General features: G+C 37.9%; 1 protein-coding gene across 3 annotated transcripts in view; it reads right to left on the reverse strand.

The window, feature by feature from the left end:
- FGF1 (fibroblast growth factor 1) overlaps positions 1–17,810 on the reverse strand; it is a 146,630-nt gene extending 128,820 nt beyond the window's left edge. Inside the window, exons 1-2 of one of the 3 annotated variants that reach the window (XM_074291698.1) lie at positions 17,515–17,810; positions 9,828–10,129 (exon numbers count right to left, since the gene is read on the reverse strand). The gene's annotated coding sequence lies outside the window, so the exon portion shown is untranslated. Of the gene's footprint in view, positions 1–9,827; positions 10,130–10,316; positions 10,404–17,514 lie in introns of those variants that run through there. The other 2 variants (XM_074291696.1, XM_074291697.1) reach the window with 2 other exon arrangements.
- Between the last annotated feature and the right edge of the window lie 3,834 nt (positions 17,811–21,644).

A 21,644-nucleotide genomic window follows, 5' to 3' on the forward strand; every position in this document is an offset into this window, starting at 1 on the left:
CAACAACAAAAAACAACCATCATTTCAATAGTTGCAAGAAAGGTCTTAGACAAAATACAGCACTCATTTGTTAAAAACACTAAAAAAAAGTATAGATTTGGAAGGATCTTTCAATTTCTATTTAGCATGTTTTAAAAAGAAAAGAAATGATAAGAGAAAATGCATCTACAATGTATAAAATACTTGGTAAGTAATCTGCTGAGACATTCATGTTATATACTGCTCAGGGTTGGGCCATGACAATGTAACAAAAATTCAAAAGCTACCTAAGTTAATATATAGAGTTAATGCTAGGCCAATCACATTACCAAGGGAATACTTTACATAACTAGAAAAAATAAGAAAATTCATTTAGAAGAGCAATATTTCTAAAATCTCAAAAGAAATGAGAAAAATATTAACAAATTTGGGCTGGTTTTACTAGATTTCAAACCACATTTCATCAAATATTATTCAAATAAATATCTCAAATTATCTCAAATGGTCACCAAAACTGTTTAATATTGTTTTAAAAAGAAAATAAAAGAAAAAAAAAGTAAAACAGATTAGATAAGTAAGAAACAGAAGCAATAAAAAACAATAAATTGGAATTGGTAAGATCAAGAATATAAATTATCGGAGGAAGGATACCCTTTTTGAGAAAAATTACAGGGAAAACTAGAACACAGAAAATAGATTTAGACTAACATGTTTTACCATGTGTCTTGTAGGTTTGCAAAAAACTCAAAATTAATATATGAACTGATTGTAAAAAGTCATATCATTTTTAAAATTTTGATAAAAATAAATATATAAGTATAATCTGCATAACTATGACTGGAGGTAGGGTGGATCATACTGAATTCTTAACAAATTAAGAGAGAGATAAAATAATAAAAGACAAACTAGACAATTTCAAACTATATAAAAATAAAAGGCTTTTGCATAAATAAAATCAATGAAATTAGAAAAAGGAAAAACTAGAATAGGAAAATTTATATTAAATATCATTATTGAAATCTGATATCCAAGATATTTAATAACCAACACAGAAGACCAAGATTCATTCCCAGCAGACAGATAGACAGCTAATGTGAACAAATAGTTTTCAATGTACTGAAAACTAGAAACTGACCACTGGAAAATATACTCCATAATCAATATAAGTAAGAGAATACTGAGGCTATACATCACATACTGCAAATCAGCAAAAATGACAAAAATAAAAAGTCAATGATGGAGGAAGAATTTTTATATCAATTTGGAATTAAGCAAAAATGGTGATTAAGCCATTCATTATATAACCAGTGATATGGAAATGTCTCTCCTAGCTAGGCATATATCCCAAGGAAGACAAAAAGAAAGGTCCAATATATACCAAAAAGGTAGGAAAAAAAGAAAGAGAGAAAGCAAGAAAAAAAGAAAGAAAGAGAAAAGAAGGGAGAAGGAGCAGAGGAGAAGAGAAGAATGCCTGAAAAATAGTATATTAATGCATGGCATAGCATTATAAAGCAAAAAATGATTCATATAAGGAATATAGTGAAACATGGGAAGATTTGTTTAAACTGGTTCTGAAAGTTACTGGCTGTGTGATCTTAGGCAAATCATTCAAATTTTTGGAACTTCATTTTTCTTCATTTGTAAAAGGAAGAAGTTGCATTAGATGGTGTCTGACATCCCTTCCAGATCTGAATCAATGATCCTATCATATCAAGAGAAACATGCAGAACCTTGAGAACAATCTGTACAATAATATAAGTGAAAAGGTCAATAAAATGAAGTTAAACTCAAACTTTAAAAATCAAATGTACACTAAGAGCAAATAATGCAATGTAAATCTTTTGCTATGGAAGAAGACCAATGACTAGGACAGAGCGTTGTATATAGTTTCAGATATGAATATTGTATTATTTTCTTCATTACTAGTGGAGGTCCAAATGGAAGCAGTAAAGGGAAGATAGATCTTTTTTTCCCCTCCAATGACAATTGTGCTATAAAAACAAAAGGAATTAATAAAACTTTTTTTTTTTTTTACAAGTAACTGAGGTTTTTATGTGAATTACGTGCCCATGATCCAGTGATCCAATTCCTAAGCTTTTGTCTTAAGGTCAAAAATACCCAGGAAGCACCTATACATATCAAAATATTTATAGTAATGCATTACATTGTATATTTTAGTATATATACATATAATATATACAATATAGTAATAATAATTTGTAGTAACATATCAGTAAAAATCTAGAAACAAAATGGGAACTCATCACTTATAATGAGAAGGGTAAAGGAACGGAGTGCTAATCGCTGTATTAAGTGCTTTACAAATATTATCTCATTTGATCTCATTTGAATGGCTGAGTAAACTACTTTATATGACTAACAGTTGTGCCATGAGAAACATGAAAAATTCAGAGGAACTTAGGAAGACTTATTTAAACTAATGCAGAGCAAAATAAACAGTACCAGGAGAATCAAAATATTGACAATAAATGCAATAACTCCACTGAAAACAATGCTAAAAAGCATCTAAATGAGGATTAAAAGGCAATGACTAATATGGATTGCAGAGGTCAGATGATAAAATGCACCTTCTTATGCTCAGTATGAATTGGGATCCGGGGAGAAGAAGGGGACTATCAGTATGGAATATTACATATGCTGACAGATACAGTTACTCTTTATTATCAGTTGGGTTTGTCTAAATAATTTAATTTATGACAAGAAGAGTTTTAGAATGGTCACAAGGAGGGGAGGAAGGGGAAACATTACCATAGTGTTTTAAAACAGATATCATTAAAACTTTAAAAAATAAATAAATAAAGTTTCAGGGCAGTTAGATGGCACAGCAGATAGCACCAGCCCTGGAGTCAGGAAGACCTGAGTTCAATTCCAAATTCAGACAATTGACACTTCCTAGCTAGATAAGTCACAACTCCAATTGCCTCACATGCACATTAAAAAAAAAAAAATTAGTCCTGTTTCCTTCCTGGACAAATCATTTAATAACTAACTAGCATTTATACAGTCCTTTTTAAGGTTTGCAAAGCACTTTACACATAAGATCTCAGTTGTTCTTCACAACAGCTCTGTGAAGTAGATGTTATTATTATCCACATTTTATAGATGTGGAGACAAATCTTAAGTAACTTGCCCAGAATCACACAACTAGTAAGCATCTGAGGTAGGATTTGAATTCAGATTTTCCTTACTCCCATGTCTAGTTCTCTATCCAATGTTATATTTGTTGTTGTTTTGTCACTTTAGTCATAGCTGACTCTTCATGATCACATTTGCAATTTTCTTAGGTAAAGACACTAGAGAGGTTTGCCATTTCCTTCTCCAATCCATTTGACAGACAAAGACATTGAGGCAAATAGAGTTAAGTGATTTGCCTAATGTCACACAGCTAATAAATGTCTGAGGTCAGATTTGAACTTAGTTCTTTATTATTGTCCCAATGATAAACCTGTAGCTTCTCCTAACCTCTCTGAAGCTCAGTTTCCTTATTTGTAAAATGAGAATATTGAATTAAGAATCACCTAGGTAGCCTAGGTAGTTCATTGGATAGAGTGCCTGGTTTGGAGACTTATCTTCCTAAGTTCAAATCTAGCCTTAGAGATTTCCTAGCTATGAGACCCTGGGCAATTTTCTTAACCCTGTTTGCCTCGGTTTCTTCATTTGTAAAATGAGCTGGAGAAGGAAAATAACCAACCACTTTAGTGTCTTTGCCAAGAAGATTCCAACTTGGGATCAAGAAGAGTCAAATATAATTGGAAATAACAATAACAAAAAGTATCACCCAGCTTTAAATCCTATAATCCTATTCCACTTGGAAATTTTAGTACTTAATTTATGGTTTGGTTTGCATAGAGCCCCAGTGATAACAAATAAGGGCAGGAGGAAAAAAGTCTCCCTGCAATCTGTTCATCCAAATGGAACCCTAATCCAATAGTGTACACGCTCTACCTATAGAGTCTGCTATTTAAACTGAAATTCTTAGCAAATAACATAAAGACAGCAAAAGAGAAGCAATTTGTGTCTGAAGCCCAGTCTCCAAGAAAATTGACTCTGTTTTCTAAGAGAAAAACATCATCCCAATAGCAAGCTAGTACTGTGCATTCCAAAGCAAGGTTAACTTTCGGAGCCTTTGCCCATTGCCAGGCTGGCTCACACCCAGACAGAGATGCTGACTCATCCGTCACAAAGATATCACCTTGTCATTCCCCTGTGAGAATTATAGCATTAATAATAAACATTTGCATTTAATGAATCACCATTGCAAATGAAAGGGGAAAAGCTGATCCCTTTGCTAGGCAATGCAGAAAGTATTAAAATAGCCTGGAAGAGAAACTGAATCCTATATATTTCTACAGATAAATAAAAAATATATACTTTAGGACAAATAATAATAATAATTCATATTTTTACAGGAGACACACATTTATGCCCTTTAAGGTTTTCAGAGTGCTCTTATCATAACCCTATGCAAGTTGTTGCTGTAATCTCTTATTATTACCTCTGAGTAATAATAAATAAATAAATAGAAAATAAATAAAACTGAGGCTCTCTGGCTTTCCCACAGTCAAACAATTAGTTTCTTAGGCAAGATTTGAATCTCAAACATGTGTAGTATTCTATCCATTATAGTTACTCAATCAGCACTTAATAAGGATTCATTAAGCATCTACTACATTCCAGGTATAGATGGGATACAAGTATTAAAAAATGAAAAAATCCCAACTCTCCAAGAGTTTATACATGACTCAATAAAGATTGTTGCCCTCAGCAAATTGTTGGTTAGTTAACTAAAGCTTCATTTTTTATTAAACAATGGAATTTCCTTTCTCACTGGAGGGCCAGATTTCTCAAGTACCTCTCTCTCCAGGAGGCTTGTACAGCCTGGCATCAGTCCAGAGGCATAGGCATTGATGGCATGTGAGCCTGAGGATGTACCTGGTGATTGGCTGCCTCTGCTCCTCCTCCATGAGAGCTGGGAGAAGTCTGGATTGCCATGGGGTGTGGTCTCCACAAGTGACTTTAGTTTGTCTTACCCTTTGAAAAGGAATCCTTGCCAAAGGTGCCAGACTGATGAGAGGTAGTCCAGGTTACCCCTGGCTTAACTGTATTATAACAATGTGTCATTCATTTTGTCATCTGTGTTAAATGCTGGAAGCTTAGGCGTGTGCGCTTAGGGGAATTTTATTTTTAATTTTTTTAGGGCAAACTTTCATTGACTACACAGTCTCTGAAGATGCTATTTTTATTCATCAAACTAAAAGAACTAACACTTAATTAAAGTTTTTTTGTTTTGTTTTGTTTTTTAAAGAGAGAGCTAAATTTTATTTGAGGACAGCTAGGTGACACAGCGATACAGACAGGAAATTTCATCCTGAGTTTCATTTTCTTGACTTCAAATCTGGTCTCAGAGATTTACTAATTGTGTGATCCTGGGCAAGTCACTTCACCCTGTTTGCCTCAGTTTCCTCATCTGTAAAATGAGCTAGAAAAGGAAATAGCAAATCACTCCAGTAATCTTTGCCAAAGAAATCCCAAATGGAGTCACAAAGAGTAGAATACAATTGAATAACAATAACAAATTTTATTTACGGATATAAATGGGTTTGCCTTCGGTGCATTTCTGTGTGGTTAGACATGATACCAAATTTAGATAAGACCTACGCTCTCCCGGTGCATTTCATTTATTGGTGAAAAGGCATATACACAGATAACTATAAATAACAATAATAACAATGAATAACATTTGCACAGTGCTTTGCATGTTATCTCATTTGACCTATAACATAAAATAGTACATAATTAGTGCTTATGAAAGGTTAAAAACAGAGGGCAGCTAGGTGGCGCAGTGGATAGAGCAGCAGCCCTGAATTCAGGAGGACCCGAGTTCAAATTTGGTTTCAGACACTTAACACTTCCTAGCTGTGTGACCTTGGGCAAGTCACTTAATCCCAATTGTCTCAGCAAAAAGAAAAATAGAAAAGTTAAAAACAATGTGCTTAAGATAAGGGATATCAAGGAAGGGTTCCAAGAGGTGGCACTGGTCTCACCTCACCAGTAATGAATGTGCTATGACATTTTCCCCATACTAGAGATTAATTTAGGAAGTATTTTCCAGTCCTCCAGAACTGCTACGGCCTTCCCCCATCTATTCTGCATTTATCTTGTATGTACTGAAGTGCATGCCGGCTCTCCCATTAGAATATAAGTTCCTTGAGAGCAGGAATTACTTGCTTTTTTCTTTTTCTCTCCAACACTTGGCAATGTGCTTAGTATAGTAAGTACTTAATAAATGCTTTTGATTTTCTAAATGATTTACATTGATTTGTCTACACTGTGACACTGGGCATTTGTCTCCTATTATTTTCTTTTCTCCAAACTGAATGGCTCATCCAATGTCAAACAAAAGAATTTTCTAGCACACTGACTAAAGATTTATGCCCCTGCTCAGTCCTAATCATGGTTCCCTCCTTATTCCATATAAGAGAAAGTATAAATCTGACATTTACGGCCCTTCACAATGGGGCTCTAACCTCCATTTCCAGTTATATTTCACATTCTCTTCCTTTACATAATCTATATTTCAGCCAGTCTGAACCACTAGCTATTCACCAACTCATTCTTCCCTCTCCTATCTCCATGTTTGCTCACAGGCTATGTCCCATTCCTGAAACATATTTCTTTCTCAATTCTACCTATTGAAAGTAATCTCCAATAATAAGCCTCAACTAAATTAACAAATGAAGCATCTATCCCTCAATTTTTCTTTTTCACTACATCTGAATATTTCCTTTTTCCCCATCATTTTCCAGTTCATATCATATTCATTGTGTACATAGCATATACCCCCTTCTCATTAGATTATAATTTTAGAGTTAGGACTATTCTGTGGTACCAGCTCCTTGAAGAATACCTCAAAGATAGCAAGTACTTAAAAAAAGGGGTGTTGAATTAAACTGAATTGGATTAGGTATGTAATCTATATTGTTGGAAGAAATAAGTAATTTTCATAGGGAGTCTGTTGAACAGATATTTAAGTGCCTACTGTGTGCAGTGTACTGATAGACTCTAAACTGAAATAAAACATAGTCTTGATCCTCATGGAAATCACTGTATAATGAAGGAAAGGGGGGGAGAGAGAGACAGAGACAGACAGAGAGAGAGAGAGACAGAGAGAGAGAGAGAGAGAAAGAGAGACAGAGAGAGAAAGAGAGAGAGACAGAGAAAGAGAGAGAGAGAGAGAGAGAGAGAGAGAGAGAGAGAGAGACAGAGACAGAGAGAGACAGAGAGAGAGATAGTGAGAGAAAGAGAGAGAGAGAGAAAGAGAGAGAGAGAGAGAGAGAGAGAGAGAGAGAGAGAGAGAGAGAGAGAGAGAGAGAGAGAGAGAGAGAGAGAGAGAGAAGGGGAAAGGGAGAGAAAAAAATCACCATAATACATTATATTATATGATATATGCACTAGAGAGTCTAAGCACCATGTTATATGAGGTCTGAGAAGTAAGGTCATTGCAGAGCCATCAATGATTATTCCCTGAAGGAGTTAGTATTTACCTCAGTTTTGCAGAATGGATAGGAATTGCAATTTGAAGAGAGGAAGGGGGCCATTCCACATATGGGGAGCTGCAAGGGCAAAACTATAGAGCTAAAAAAATAGAGTAGAGTCTATTAGGGATAAACTTTAACTTTGGTTATACTAACATTGGGTTCTAATTGCCTTAATTGGCTACTTATTTAAAGCCATTTTATATGAGATGGGACCTGGTAAAGAAGGTAGAAGTCCAGCCTTAGAATCTGGAAAAAATATTTTCAAGTTGTGTTACCCTATCACTTAACCGCTCAATGCCCCAAGCATCTCTCTGATTTTAAGTTATAGATGAGTTGTTGATCTGTATCAGTGAAAGCAGTCCCCCACAATTCACAGGTTCAGAACAGGACGATGATGACGATAATAAAACTACTGCTATAATGAAGCTTGTTTGAGTACTGGGATGAAGCACCTGAATTATACAGAGAAAACTTACTTTTTTCACTATTAAAAATGATAATGATAATTTAAAATAAACAAATAAATAAAAAAGAAGTCCTAGACTTCTGCCCTAATTAACATTTAATCAACTGACAAATTGCTAACTATAACAATTTCTTATTCTAAGAGGTCCTCATTACATGATGGGACTATGTTTATCAGCTAACAACATCAGCCAAGCTGGTACACATAATGCCAAAGCCCTGAGGTGGTTTCCAGGAACCTTAAGTCACTTCTGATTTTTCATTCTAGCATAGTACAGAAAGCTCAGCTTACCTTACAGGCTATTTGGGCAGTTGTCCCATTGCCTCAGGGAAGTTAAAACCTGCCTCATCTTCATTCTTGGCAAAAACCAATAGGTAAATTAGCTTTATCCAGCCCTGTAACCCCAAAGAATATCTGTTGCTAGAGGTGACTCCTAAATACATTTACCCCTTTCCTTTCCCCAAATTCATTCTCATCTTCTCCCATTGATCAATTTCCCAATCTATCCATGGGCTTCTAGATGAAACATTTATTGGGAAAAGAAGCAAAGTATACTATACATACAGAATATTCATAGTCACTTTTTATAGCAGAAAAAATGATAGAAACAAAGCTAATATCCATTAATTGAGGAGGGAAGAAACAAATTACATATTGTGATGTAATAGAATATTATCATCCTCTAAGAAATGACAAATAAGGGGAAATCAAAGAAACACAGGAAGACCTGTATGAACTGATACAGAGTAAAGTAAGAAGGGTGAAAAGAGGGGAGTATATTCGATGGCAACAATGATCTACATAAAAACAAAACAAAAAGGCAACCGAAATCAAAGTAAATTAAAAGACCAATATTAAATGCAGAAATCAGATGACTACAGAAACCAAATCTGATAGATGTGGATGAAGTTGTATTGGTCCAAAAATTGGACCATTTTTTGTTGTTATTACAAAGAAAGGTTCAATAGGGAGTATGGCATAATGAAAAATTTAGAGGAGAAAAATTATGATGTCAAAAAACATAGACATTAATAAAAAGAAATTAGAATTTTTCAAAAAAGGAGAGATAAGACCGAGAGAAGCATGAAAAATATGGTTAACCAATTACTTTGTCTAATGAAAACTCAGTTAAAGGTACCCGGTAAAAATTACCTGCCAAGATGTCACCCTTCTGAACTTTAAACAAACACGTCAATAATACCTACACCTCCAGACCTCCAAAAGCATAAATAATATTGATAAGTCCACTCCATCCGCAATGAGCAATGGCTTTGGAGGATGGCTGTCCAAAAGGGTGAGACATGCATGGTAAGATAGTGCTGGCCAAACTCACCAATGACCACAAGCTTCTCCTGCTGACGAAGAATGACAAAGAAAGTCCAAATGGGGAAATTAAGTAAATGAGAAGATTCCTGCATCATTAATTAATCACCAGTGACTCAGCTGGGGATGGGGCAATGGTGACAATGCAATGACAATATCATTTTGCTATTCCTACAGTCCCTAAAAGAAAGGGTTGCTTTCCCACTGCTGCCCAGAGAACCCTAAATAACACTTTTTTTTTCTTAAACCTGGACCAACTGTGTCTTACTTTCTATCCAGCTGTCCCTAAGTTTCTAAACATTAGCTGCCGGAACACTGACAGCCGGTGGTGTCTGCTTACAACTTGAATAGCAGTGACTTTTCCTCTTCATTCATTCCCTTCCTTTTTCCCTCCTCCTCCATTTCCCACAGAGCCCTCCTCAGCACAGACACACAGAAACAAGTTCAAGATGGAGATAGAAACTTTTTTCTCTCTGCTGACCCAGACCTCAGAATCTTACCTGCAGGAGCAGGACGAGGGCTGTCTCTCTGTTGCCCCAGTCAGTGGGGAAGGCAGGTTCTCTCAGGCGCCGCTTCCCCTTTCGCCTCAGGATCTGCAGTTCCCCTCTGTCACTGGGGTTGGGTGCTGCTGCTTCTCTTGCCGCTGCTCAGGCGTCTGCCTCCTCAGAAGTCCTTGGCCGGCTTCAGAACCTCTGAGTTATTGCAGCTCCTTGTGGGGAAAGGTGGCGAGCTATGGCATGCACATCAGGTTGCTGGAATTCCTCCAGCCAGTGCCACAGAGCAAGCTACTGGTCCCAGAACTCTGTGTGGGAAAGAGAGGCAAGGGGAGGATTCAGCTGAACTCTCTGGGTCTCTAGCTGTCTCGGGCTCTTGTTTATCTCTGGGCAAACAATCCCCTCCACCCAGACAGCCTTTCCCTCTTGTACACACAACACATACACACAGAAATTCCCCCTTAGACAACCCTTCCCACACATGTACACACTGACCAATTCCAGACAATTTTATCTCATGCATACTGCACACACACACACCCCACTGAGAACAGAGATGTGGAATAATTCTAGACTTTCATCTGACAGACAGGCCAGGGAAGGGGGAGCAATGAGCCAAGTGGACTGAGAGATGGGGCAGTCAGGCTGCCTGCTCCCACAAGCATTTTTTTTTAACGTGGTTTGTCTTAGGGCAGATGGCCCAGCTGAATGGACCACTGGCCTCAGCTGAGCAGCCTCCTGTTTATTTTGAGGCTTTAGTCACCAAGGAAACTGCAGGTCATAGCTCAGAAAAGCTCCTCCGAAATCGGCAAATCACAGATTGAAAGGGAGCTAGCTGTTTTCTCTTCCCTTTCGGATCTATCATCCGGCCAATATGCACATGTGTGTAGGTGTCTGTCTGTCTGTCTGTCTGCTTTTGTTGCTGAATCTCAAGGGAATGAGGGTAAAATTAAACAAACAGCAATCCCCGGGTCAGAGATCGGAAGAGATGTGGTCAGGTCTAAGAGCAGATTTCAATCATCCTTACCTGAATCGACAAGTGATTTCTCACAGAAAACTTAGGTTTGTTCAATGACGAATGTGTCAGAAAAAAATGGGAGCCTTTCCAGCATCTACACTGCAGTATGGGTCTTGCTGGAGTCCACCTGAATACAAGGGCATGTGTGGGAAGCTGCCTGTACTAGAATAAGCCATTGACAGGAAGGTGAGAGAAGAGACTATGATGAAAGACTGGTTCAGGAGGTAGTCTTGGAAAGGCTAAATGGAAATGTGGTTACCAGTTTTCTGTAATTAAGGGAGGTTCTCTCCTCCTCAGGGAAATCTAAGGCCTGCTGCATGTATCTGTTGTTTGTATAGGCCTGTTAGTTACTCCCTGAATACACCATCTCCCATTTCTATGCTTTTGCATAAGTGATTCCCATGTCTGGAACACATTCTTTCCTTCCCTCTGACCTGAAGAATCCCTAGTTTCAACTCTTCCTACAGGAGACCTTTCAAAGATCCACCCTTTCCCTCCAATTAATAGCATTCTCTTTCTCCTTTGCATAAGACTTAGCATCTCTTTCCTGGGGAGCATGTTGCATCCCCTAGGAGAACATAAGTTTCTTGAAGGCAGGGATTGATTCATATTTTGGTCTACCTTTATTGTCTTGCAGGCAGAGTGACCTTGTCCATAGTAGAGGCTTAATAAATGTATTTTAGGAGAGCATGTGACAGCCCAGCCAGCTATCCTGTTTCTGATTCATTCAAGTTATAGACTTACCTGTCAGAACTAGAAAGTATTCTCATTCCATCCTGACTCATGTGGGCAGCTGTCAGGACCAGGGTGGCTTTAGGGAACAACTTATTATCCTGTTTGAAGGTACAGAATTCCTCATGGTACATGCAAGGAGAAACTACCTTTTTGAATCTAAGAAGGAAAACTCAGAGTCTCTTTTATCAGTGCTAGACTACTCAAAAATTCTGAGGATAAGTTAGTAGTACATTAGCTTCACCTGAAAAAGCATTCCAACATAACAGAACCGTGCTTTATCAAATGGAACTTTCATTCAGCTGCCATTTCTACATATCACAAGATCATCTGGAAAATAAGTGGGTTGAACTGGATAATAATGGATACTCATAATAATTACCTGAGCAATACATGCCCATCTGATTCAGCTCAGACTGCATTGTTTTTGTTTAATTTTCTTGGGCTCTGATTTTTAGTGTTCCCAATGAGATACTAACTTCAATAATATTTGACAAAATAATAAGATATTTAATTCAAAGATACCTTAGATATAATCCAACCCAATGGGAAAACTTGTTTTTATCAGTAAGGAAAGCTGAAACCCAAACATGTGAAGAAGTGCCCAGGGTCACATAGCTATCATGTAATAGAGTCTTAATAGAAATGCCTGTTTTCTTAGTTCAGCTTTTGATTTTTAAGCATAATAATATTGCCTGACCATCTTGAATAAGAATTTGTTGTTGGCAATTGTTTCAGTCATTTCCAACTCTTCATACCCCCTTTTGGGGTTTTCCTGGCAAAGATATCATGGTGGTTTACCATTTCCATTTCCAGGTCATTTCATAAATAAGGAAATTGAGGCAAAAAAGATTAAGTGACTTTTCCAGGGAGACACAACTAGTAAATATCTGAGGACTGATTTGAACTCAGGAAGATGAGTTTTCATGAGTCCAGATCTGACACTCTATTCACTGTCACCTAGCTTTGAAAAAAAGATACAAACACAAAATACTACTATGAATTCAGTAAGGCTTTGCAATTAATATTGAGGGAATAAAACAAGAGAAAAGGAACAAGCATCTTTTAAGCCCACTATGTGCCAAGCACTGTGCTAAATGCTTCACAAACTTTATCTCATTTAATCCTCACAACAATCCTAGGAGGTAGATGCAACTTTTATCCCCATTTTACAGTTGAGGAAACTGAGGCAAAAAATGACTTTTCCAGGCACACAACTAGTATCTGAGGCCAGATTTGAACTCAGTAAGATGAGTCTTCTCACCTCCAGGCCTGACATTCTACTATGTTTTTTGAGTATCTGGTCTTAAATACCAGAGATGCTATTTGAAAAACAGAAACTCCAGATTCCCTCAGAGTTCATCCAGACCTTAAGGACATTTGTAGTAAATAAGAATTGAGGTTTTCCCCCAGTTATCTTTAAGGACATTAGAAGAGGGGAAAAAAAGAATATGTTCTTGGGGAAAGCAAAAGACCTCCATCTCTTCCCTCATTCTGGGAAAATGCGTGGATGAGTAAGACTCAGAGTTCCTCTGACAGAAAATGGCAAAGGATATTCTTCCAGAACTTCAAATAAGATGTAAGGAAAGGTTCGTTTTGATTTGTTCCATGATCAATGCATCTGAAAATCCATTTGAGAAACATCCTTTTTTCTCTGAACCTTGTGAAAAAGCTAAGCGTAGGGAATTGAGTTGAGCTTAACAGGGAAATCTTTTTCATTTCCTTCTAATCTACAATTCCTCCCGTTACTCCATTATTCTTCCCTTTCTTCAGTCCTCTCTTTTTGCTCTGGGCATCCTAAGTTTAACCCAGCGTCTGGTTCTGGACTCCAGAGACTGATTTTTTTGCATTTGAGTTAAATTTCTCCTTTCTATTGACATGTAAACAACTAACTGGGAGTGCAAACCAGACATCATGAATTTTCTTAATAAAATAATTTGGGCTTACTCTGGTGCAACACATTTACATGTACATTAGACAGACCTTTAATTTCATCTTCAAGCTCCCATGAGCCACACAGGCAAACAAATCCCAGACAGACAAATTAGTCAAAATGAAAAACCAGGTGCTTGGTCCCTTCTCAACAAATCCACCTTGCATAAATTATTTATACACAGATTCATATATAGCATTAACCAAAGAGAAAGTGATGATATTCTAAAAACCAGACACCTGACTAAAGGGTGGATAGTCCTAAAGGATAATGTATACCACCCTAAGAAGATGTGACAGCTGTGAAAATAATATTATCAGCAATCTGTTTGCCTACTGCAAGACAAATTGTTATTGGCTCAGAATGCTATGGCTCCCTGGTAGCATGCAAACTTGAACAAATACTCAATTTTTCAGGGTCAAAGGATCATAGTTGTAAAGCTGGAATGTTCTGTAGACGTCAGCTGGTCAAGGAGATGCTGCTGACATGTATCACAGCTATCCATGGCACAAGAAGTAGAAATGAAAATTTCAGAGATTATCATCTTACCAGTGTATATAGGAATACCCCAACAAGATGTTTTGATGAGATTGAGCAAATATTGTTTAAAAAAATACTTAACATTTATGTCTCATGATTTTGGCTTTATCTCCTTTAATCCAAATGAATGAGAATTGCAGAGAAACAGTTAGATTTTACTTAAGGGAAAATATCCTAATAATTAGAGCTGTCCAAAAGCAGAATGGCCTACCTAAGTAGGTGGTGGATTCCCCATTCACTAGAGGTCTTGAAACAGAAGCTGAATAACCATTTGTTGGATATGTTATAGAAGGGAGTTTTGTTCAGGTAGGGGTTAGACTGGATGGCTTCTGAGCTTCCTTCCAATTCTGACATGCTATGATTCTTTAAACCCTGAAGACCAAAGTCTGGTCACCTTCCCAACCCTGTAAACCACTCTACAAGAGAGGGTTGCCAGCTTCGGTCTTACCTAAGGCAACAGGGGCAAAGATACTGTGGCAGCTCTATGATGACAGCCAACAACCACAGAGCTCCATCACTAATGATGTGTGTGTGGCCAGTGGCGCCTGAGGCCCACCCCCAAGCAATGTTTGAGGAAAGACCACCTTAGTTATTAGCAAACAAATAAACAGACAGCGGATTTGGTTAGGGGATTCTTCCTTGGAAGATGCACTCTGGACACATTTTGCTGCTTCAATGTGGAGCAAGGTTCTGGGACATGGTTGTACCCAACTTCAGAGAAGCTCTAGGATACTTCCTGCCTCTTGGATGAGTGACCATCTTGTGGAAGCCATTGGGAAGGCAGTTCTCAAATGACGTTGAGGAAAGTCATCTTAAGAATGTCAAAGTTTTCTTTTTCTTTAAGACCCATAATTTGAGCTGTTTGTTTTGTATAATCAAGAAGCAGGAAACATCTCTGGTAAGCTCAGGGTAAGTAAATGATGAATGGAAAGGGGAATGAAGGATCTTTAATAAGTCATCCAATTCCTAAGCCATTGAGGGCATATGTATGCCAAAAAATCAAAAGGCCTTTGTTGGCTGTCTACCTCAGTGTTGGGTGAGAATGCGGAGAAGAACAAGGACACCATGAAACATCCCTTAAGTCCTCATACTTATAAACTTCCTGGGGAAAGAACACTAACATACATAAAATTATGAGAAAACAACTAAGTGTCCAGATATACAGTCTTACCTTAGGGCAGTTAGAGTTCATAAAAGACAGGGACAGAGTGGGCTGGAACAGATGTAGAAGACTGAATGAAGTGGAATTCAATCTAGGTCCAATGGGTAGGATACAGATGAGACTAAAGGACTTGGAAAGGCCCTTGGCATATATGGAAATGGAGGTAACATGAAGAATAGAAAAAAGTATGATGGATTTTCTTGCACAACATGTAAATATGGAAATATGTTTTGAAGAACAGCACATGTTTAACCTCTTATTGCTTATCTTGGGGAAGGAAGAGGGAGAGAGAGAGGGAGAACACAAATTTGGTGAATGTTGAAAACTATTTTGCATGTATTTGGAAAAAAAAAACAAATTGCTATTTTTAAAAAAGCATGATCAAGAAAGGAAAAATGAGAGTGATGGATGGGAGAGACAGAGTAGATCTGCCTGTACTTTTTTATTTTAAATTTTGTTTTGTCCTGTGATTTCATCAATGTAGGAAACTCCCTTTACAGACTTCTATCTATAGTTTTTAATCTTAAAGAGCAATTTGGGGCATGCAGGGTTTAAATGATTTGTCCTCATGGTTATACCACTAGTCTGTATCAGTGATAGCACTTTAATGGAGGTCCCCCTGGCTAGAAGGCCAGACCTCTTTCTATTGCATCATACTGCTTCCATTATTGTATGATGCCTCTTTTTGGTTGTTTTTCCTAATCTCAAGATTATCAGGGATGGAAATGCAACAATTTCTTGTTATAATCTGTTCTAATCTTCAAGAATCATCTTCATAAGTCATCTTTAGCTAGTATGTAAACTGATTATATCTCTTCCTCATATATATCATATACCATAAAGTGGGAAGGAGGGAGCAGAGAAGGTGCTCTGCGACAATTCTAGATGATAAAGTATACTTAGACATAGAGCTACAAGTACCCTGTGCCCATTAGGATTTTGACAACCAGTAGTCAACATGAAAATAACTAGTCCAAAGCTTGAATGGAAGACCTACTCAAGAAAAACCAAATGAAGGGCTATCTAATAAAATAACCCCTTGAATAGAATTCCAGCTAGTGGAAGGTTTAATGGACTTCCAAAGTGAATCATTCCATTTTCTACATGAGAGCTATAAACATTTTCCTTTCACATGACAAAAAGAGCACCAAGATACAGTGAAAGAATGTTGAAAAAAAGATAAAAAGTTAGCTGAGTTCAACTCCTATCCCTTTCACTTTCTATGTGACTTTTAGCAAGCTATTTAACCTCTTTAAATGGGATTGAGATTTCTAGTACTTTAACTTGTAGGTTTGTTGTGAAATTCAAATGATATCATTGAATCAAAGATGTGGACCTGGGAAAGACTTCAGAGGCCATGTATTCCACAGGTAAGAGTGGTTAAGTGAACATGTCTAAGGTCTCACAGGTAATAAGCATCAACGGTAAGATTTGAATCTAGTCCTTTTAATTCCAGAGACAATACTCTTTTCACTGAACCCAATGTATGTGCAATGCTTTTTAAACCTTCAAGTATCATGTAAATGTCAATTATTGTTATTTTTAAAAATAAAGAATTGAAACCATAACAACAATAAAGGGATCCACACAGAAGCCTGGACTAGACCACATATTAATAGGCATAAACATATGAAACCATGGATATGCAGAGATGTAGTTCTCTGCCATGTCTGCAAACCCCTCCCATAGTTTCCTGAGCAATTCTTCCCAATGGCAAGGCTTTCTTGCTTCTTTTTCAACCAAAGGAAGACATCTTTAGAGCTGGTAAAAAGAAATATAGTTTACAGGCCATGCAGGTGGGACGTGGGGGAGGGAAGGTTCTATATATCCATTCACTCTCCTTTGTCCAGACGCTAAGAAGACAAATGGCAGCATTTTATTTATTCCTCATTTCCTGCAGGGCTTCTTAAGAGCAGGCACTATCTCCCCTGTAATGGGATTGAGCTTAATGATTTCCTCGGAAATGGCTTCTCCTGTATAAGCAAAGGTAATTCAATTGGCAGGAAGAACCTCCCCCTTCAGGAATCATAGCTCTTAGAATGCAGGCCTTTCTGAGAGCAGATGAGTCTCAGGATGCCAGAATCAAGAAGCCAAAGGCTTTCGCTGCCCGTCCCATCCCATCTGCCCAGGACTGGGTATGATTTTCATAGAAAGGGAGAAAGGGGCTGGCTCCTCACAAGCATACAGATCCAGGAGGGAAGGGGAGAGGGTGTGTTTTGGAAACCTTTACATTCCTCTCAGCTGGGAAAGGAACTGGGAAAGGCTGGGCTTCAGGAATCCTAGCTCCTCAGGGGGGCCATACACTCACCTCCTTCCTCTGGCTCTGACGTACTTTCAGGGTCCGCTTCTGTATCAGGCACTGAGCAATCAAAAGCAGGGCCTCTAAGCTGCAGAAGGAAGGGAGTCACCACTCACAATCAGGAGGAGGGAGTTCCCTTAAATAAAAAGAGACTGCTACCCTCGGCCTCCTGAGGTCAGGGACTGAGTGGTCCACTTGCCCTCTCTCACACAGGTTCCCTCTCTAGCTGTAAATAGGGCTCATGAGGAAAAATACTCAGAGCTCCCAGGAGGAATGCACAGTGTAATACCACACCCCGTTCCAATATCTGATGGAGCTCCTGGGTGGGGGGGCCGGTTCGGCGGCCGATGGAAGCTGAGCTAATTGTAAAGGCCCTGACAAAGTGTGGATGACGTCAGGGAGCCCACTGAGGACACTAAAGGACAAGCACTTGGGTATTTGTTTTTCCCCTTCATGTGATCTTATTTTTGGAGTAGACAGAAGAGCTATTTGGGGGCTGGAAATAAGCCAGATGAAAGGACAAGCATCTCTGAGAACTGCCTCCCTTCTCTCTGCATTATTTCAGGTTCCCAGCCTAGAAAAACCTCCACTCTAGTCCTTTCTGTTGCCTAGTTTTGGCACGGAGATAAACCCAATTATGGCAGATGAAGAACTAATTCTGGGAAACTGTACCAGCTAAAAAGGCTTTAGGATGGATTTGTATATATGCTGCCTGAAGATTGGCTAGACGTGAATGGAAGGAAGAAAGGAACCGTAGAATTTTAGAGTTAGCTGGGACCTTGGTGGTCAAATAGCCCAATTCATATCCCCCAAAATAATCCCCACTACAATATATCCAATAAATGGTCATCCAACTTCTAAGTGCAGATTACCAGTGAGGAGGAAGTCCATTACCCATTCTATTCTGGAATAGATCTGATAGTTGGGAAACTCTGATTGTTAGAGTGTGATCCTAAACCTAGAAAGGAGTCTTCATTCAGTATAATTCTTTTAAGGCATCCTTCTAAAGAAGGAATCTTAATTTATTGTTATTTTATACCATTGGGGATTTTTCCTTCTTATTAGACTTACAACAGAATTCATCTTGGTAGTAAAATAAATGACATCATAAGATATATGTAAGCAAGTAGACAGGAACCATGGACCGTGCTGAAAATTATATTCATTCCATCATTATCCCTTTTACCCCATTGATAGAAATGCGTGACGCTTCTGTCAAGTTTCACCAGCAAATTGTTTCAGTCCAGGGACAATTTGGTGGCATTATAAATAGATCGCTTAGCCTGGAGTCAAGAAGATCTGAGTTGAAATCTAGCCTCAGAGATTTACTAGCTGAGTAACCTTAAACAAGTCATTTAATCTCTCTCTGCCTCAGTTTTCTCAACTGTAAAAGGGGGACAGCATTTATATGTTATGTAAACACATACCTCCCTAATTTGTTATGAGGATCAAATGAAATAATATTTATAAAATGCTTGCCCAGCAGTCTGGCCTCTTCCCCATTTAAAGCCCCTGAGCTTATCTGGCAGAATAATAATAATAATAGTAAATATTTATATAGAACTTACTATATGCCAGATACTGTGCTAAGCACTTCATAATAATTATCATTAAAGGAGTTAAGAAACAAAAACCAGTTGATTTTCCCCCTTTTGTTCTTTTCTAAATATGATTTAGAAGTGTTTAAAACATCAGAGTTGAAAAGTCGAATGTGATATAATTATGATGACCAAGCATGGCTCTTTCCTTGTCTTGGAAACAGAGAGGATTATGGGTATATAACGTCATACACATCATAGAATATAGAGCTCTGTTGATCTGTTTTTCTTTGTCACAAGGGGAGGTTCATGGGTGGGAGGATAAATGGGAAGGATATCTGGAAATGTGATATGAAAAAATAAAAGCCATCGATAATTTTGCTTAATTCATGGTTGAATCAGTTTTGGGATTTTATTGCCATGACTCTTCCCCTAAATTAAATCCTTAACTCTCTGGACTGAAAAAGAAGAGGAAGAAATTAAGACACTTTTCTATCCTCTCCATCTTAGGCAGTGATTCTATATTCAAGATGAATTATCAATGAGATCCATTAGCCTTGGCATTTATTTTCTAAAAGGAAATCACTCTGCAAATTTATACAAGGAGGGGCTGGTCTGGACCAAGCTCAGCTCTCAACATAAACTGAATTGCTTGTTCACTGTCTCCAGGAGAAGCCAAAAAAAAAAAAATTTGATTTCAACAGCTTGTCAAACACTGACCCCTGCAGTCAGTAAGACTGCATTACTCCGAGGTAAAATGCTCCCTGAAAAAGGATGCTGAGCAATACTTCAAGGACATCTGTAAGGCATCATGATGGCCCTGGGGGGGAGGGGGGAAATGAATTTAGCACAGAAGAAGAAGAAGAATGAATGAATGAATGAATGAATGAATGAAATCTTGTCAAGAGGAAATTGTTTTTGGAATAGGCTTTTTGCCCTTAGGCTTCTTCGATATTCCAAAGAATTTGTGATTTTATCCATGTGAGCTCTCAAAAAAAAAAAAAAAAAAAAAAAAAAAAAAACCTTAAAACTCTTAATTCCATCCTGTCAAACCCACCTGTTATTATTCTCTATCTCAAAGGAACTTAAAAAGCTGTCTTCTGCACCCAGAGAGGGAATTATGGAGACTGAATGTAGATCAAAGCATAGTATTTGCACCTTGTTATTATTGTTTGTTTGCTTGCTTGTTTTTTTCTTTCTCATGGTTTTTTTCCTTTTTGATCTGATTTTTCTTGTGCAGCATGACTAACACAGAAATATGTTTAGAAGAGTTGTCTTGGGGAGGGAGAAGAAGAAAAACTTGGAATACAGTATTTTGCAGAGATGAATGTTGAAACTATCTTTGCATGTATTTGGAAAAAATAATTTATATTAAAAAGACAGACATAATTCAGAGAGATTCTAAATGATTAAAAGCACCACTCGGTTTCCCAAAGGTGATTAAAAGTGGTTTGTGTCAGCAGTATTTACAAGCATGCGTGTTGTAATCTGAGAATCACTATGTCACCTGCTTAGAAATATTTCCTTCTTGTCATATGTAGTTATAACTTGGCCTAACATTCTCACTATTAGAGTCACTAATGGTTTAGATAACAGTTGTCATAGCAATGTCTCCAGAAGGCCTCTATTAAACTATGCATATGCTACCTGAGAATAGCCTTAGAATACTTTCCCACTCTCTTTTATTTTACTTTTAATTTATGGAATAAAAAAGCATTTCCATGACATAGTGTAATAAAAAATTTTTACATGAAATCTTATATTTCTTATGTGTAACCTACTATTCCTTTTAAATATATGCAAATTTCTTTTTTCCTTCATCCCTCTGATGGTAGCCCTTTGATATAAATAAATAAATATATATATATATATATATATATGTGTGTGTGTGTGTGTGTGTGTGTGTGTGTGTGTGTAATCATCCATGCCTTCTTCCCTCCCTGCTTTCTTCTCTCTCTCTCTCTCTCTCTCTCTCTCTCTCTCTCTCTCTCTCTCTCTCTCTCTCTCTCTCTCTCTCTCCTCTCTCTCTCTCTCTCTCTCTCTCTGTCTCTCTCTCTCTCTCTCTCTCTCTGCTCTCTCTCTCTCTCTCTCTCTCTCTCTCTCTCTCTCTCTCCTCTCTCTCTCTCTCTCTCTCTCTCTGTCTCTCTCTCTCTCTCTCTCTCTCTCTCTCTCTCTCTCTCTCTCTCTCTGTCTCTCTCTCTCTCTCTGTCTCTCTCTCTCTCTCTCAGTCTCTTACTGTTCTCTTGCTGTCCGTGTCTCTGCTTCTATCTCTGTCTTTCTGTTTTCCTATCTGTCTGTTTCTAGCTCTCTCTGTCTTTCTCTACTAAAAAGTCAAATTATTACTTTCTCTGCCCTGATTTTGCCCAGTCCAGTACAAAAGGGATGGAATAACTGCAGAGAAAAAGAAGGTGCTCATGTTTTCAAGGCCAGTAGCCCTGAAAAATACTGTGGAATCAGCAAGGCTTTGGGTTTGTGGCTTTTCCTTTGAGGGCCCAATAAATATTCTGCCCAGAGCATGTGTCTGGCTTCATTTGGCCACCAGAGTCCTCACTGTGGCATCCCACCCACAACTAAAAGGGAACCCATTCTTGTAGGGCTTCT

The sequence above is a fragment of the Sminthopsis crassicaudata genome, chromosome 2 (assembly GCF_048593235.1).
Source record: "Sminthopsis crassicaudata isolate SCR6 chromosome 2, ASM4859323v1, whole genome shotgun sequence".
NCBI classification, from domain to species: Eukaryota; Metazoa; Chordata; class Mammalia; order Dasyuromorphia; family Dasyuridae; genus Sminthopsis; species Sminthopsis crassicaudata.